The following is a 3,138-nucleotide window of genomic DNA, read 5'->3' as shown; positions in this document are numbered from 1 at the left end:
AAGTAAACAGGCAATAGATGTGCCTCAGTTGATCTGAATCTTAAATAGCATAGCTTTCATGTATGGGTTGGTGCTGTTGTATTTCCAAAGTTGCTATATAAAAGAAGCAATGGAGCTTTTGATGGTCATTAGTGATGGAAAGATAATTCCTGTTTGGACTTACAGGGTGAAAAGGCATTCACAAAGCCAGACATGCTAAAGGAAGTAACTTGCTGGATGCGATCATTCTTCATATCCTCTCTAATTTCTTTGGGCGCTACGGTGTCTGGCAGAGCAGGGTCCTATTCTTTGGCTGGTCTCAAGCTGATGGTAACATACCGCCTGCAAGTAGCAGCAGTGATAATACATGTCAATGCCTTTGTGATTCATGTCTGGATTTGTTTCACCTTCTAACTCCTTCGCGCCTTGCCCTAGGACTTAGGATGCAGAGGGACTGGAAGACACWGGAGGAGGCCTTACAAAACTCCGCTAGCTCATCCCTCTCGGCAGCCTTCTGTAGGGCATATACGGCATCGGTTTAGTATCGAATAACGGCTCGCAGCCTTTTAGGAGCAGTGAGGGAAGAAGGTCATGAGGGACACGGAAGTGGAATAGCAAGGAAGTAAAATGTATTTACTCAGACTAGCTCTGGGTGAGCTGTGATGGCTTTCACTGTTCTTGTGAAAAATTCTGTAAGAAATTTGATGCATCACAGTGGATCAGGCCTCTATTTTGTCTCATACAGAGAAGGTGGAAATCTGATATAATTCTTCAATTGTCCCCCCAGTATCACCCACAAGATCAGAATCCAATCCAGTCTCTCCAAAGTGTTGCTTCCGTGTTTTCCCCAAGCAAATCTGTGCTCTAGCAATTGCCTGTTGTTAGCAAAATATTTCATACTTGCATATCCTCTCCATTTTGGGGGGCAGGGGACAAAATCTCTAGATGTGTAAACAGCCTTAATGAGAAAACTATAAGCCAAGACCTGCCTGCTTTCAGAAGCTGAGATTAAATATAGCTTCTAAATGCTGCTAATTGATTTTAGATGTCTCGGGAAAGCTTTTGCCTTCACACCATCCCACCCACGCTGCTCAAAAATTCCTCACCTGCCCCTGTCGCTCCATAAGGCATGGGGAATCGGTAGCAGAGCCTCTGTGCTCACTATTTGTCAGCTGCTTTAACACCCAAATGCTGTCAAAAAAACATGGGCTGCTAAGAGACCTTGTCTTAGGCCTTTGTTAAACCAACATGTATTCCCATGCTTTCTTCCATCTGCTATAGTCTATTTTTATGTTTTGGCCTTGAAATCTTTCTCTTCTTTGAAAACAAGCCTGTTTACAAATATTTGCCTCAGAAAAGTTCTGTTCAGACAGGCAGAATGAAAGACTGCTCATCTCTGCATGGACAACATATACATCCAGATGTATACGCTCCTGCAAGTAGCCAGAAAGGCTAGTTTGTAAAGAAAAGGATGACTCACGCCAGAGTTGTGTCTGCTGACAAATCAGGAAATAAAAATAAGTGCAAAGGCAGATCTTTGCTATCTGATGCAGTAAGGAATAAACTGCGGATGTACTGTAGATTTTTTACTATGCAAAAAAAAAAAAAAAGTGTGATCAACAGGGTACTTCTTAGTAGCTTACTGTAGAATTGGTGTCTATATACTTTTCTGTGCTAGCCACTTTGCCAAATCCCGAGTTGGATTGCTATGAGGAGGCGAGATAGCCTTCTCTATCTGCAGCAGTCATGGAGGTGCCAGGAGTTTCGCCCCTTCTCCCCTGGTTGCTACGCCCAGCCCGGCGGGCTAGTCCAAGCTGCCAAAGCTGAGTGCTGCTCTCTCGCTGTGGAGGAGTCCAGGGGGATCGGACTTGCCGAAAACTAGACTGCGAAGGCTTAAAACAATATCCCAAGGATTGGTACCTTATCAAGGACTGGCACTTTTTCAGTGGTTGTTCAGTATAAGATGATTTACAGAGATATTGTTTTTTAAAGAGCAAAATTCAGCAATTCTTGCAAAGTAGATGTCCTTAAAGCCCTGCTTATTTTTGCAAAGCCTGGTTGTGACTGATAAACATCCACATCTCATGGGTGTCTGCTACATAGACTAAACTTTGTGGTTGTTGTCTCAAACTTTGTGAATTTGAAACTGATTAGTGAATATGAAAGGGGATTTTTTTAGGGGAACCCCCTCCCCAGCTAGTATTACCAAGATCTGTGGCGTTTCTTAATTGCTTAATATGTAGCTTTGCCTAAAGATACAATGCATGTATATTGCAATTCTAATTTTGCCATGGAAAATGTAAAAAACTTCATATACAGTGAAATGGAGATACTATCCTCACATTGTTTGGCAGAAAAGGGAAACAGAAACAATTAGATTATTTTCAATAAATGCACACAGATGTGAGAAACATCATTCTGCTTACATGGACTGAACTAGGACGGAAGGGGTCCATAGAAATGTATATGCTAATGTATCTTGCTAACTTCTGGACAATCAGTTATACGACAGACAAGCCTCAGTGCTCCTAGCGTGTGTGGCATCAGGCTTGTGTACTGCGTAAGAGCCATTCCCTGTCAATACAGGAGTGCTTTATCTCTGTGATACGATGGGCTCTTGAATTGCTAYGACAAAAACCTCTCTTTAACAGCAGTTCTGAGTAGCCTTGTAAGAACCACCTCGACCTTCTCTGGAGAAATGCTTCAGTTSGCTACAGGAATTTTTTATCCACACACAAGCATCTGCCCCCTTCCCAGGGAAGGGCTGGCTTAACAGTGAGTTCTCCTTTCCTCGCGGCTCTGCTTTGCTTTATACACCACGAGCAGCGGGAACCTTAGACTGAGGTTCTCGTGCTGYTGTTTCCCCTGCCTGGCCCTGGCTGCGGAAAGATCACCTGAGCTGGATTTGCAGATCCGGGTTGTATTTCATAATGATGGATACGSTGGCTAACTGCGATGGCAGAGGCGAGAGAGCGGAGCAGAAATTTGGCGCCAGCGGCCTCGCCGTGACAGCGCCCGCATTCCAGCCTGCCTAAGAGGGGCTACATGGAAGGGCCGGATTAGGCGTCTCGGTGCTGTGACCCCGGCCCCGCGGGAGGCGCCGAGCCTCTGCAGCGGCTGCATCTCGACTCCCGGGGCGCAGCGCCGGCGGAGCCGCCC

Source organism: Rhea americana, unplaced genomic scaffold (genome assembly GCF_003343005.1).
Source record: "Rhea americana isolate MKP2758 unplaced genomic scaffold, rheAme1 scaffold_143, whole genome shotgun sequence".
In the NCBI taxonomy this organism is placed as follows: domain Eukaryota; kingdom Metazoa; phylum Chordata; class Aves; order Rheiformes; family Rheidae; genus Rhea; species Rhea americana.
This window is presented reverse-complemented; position numbering follows the sequence as displayed.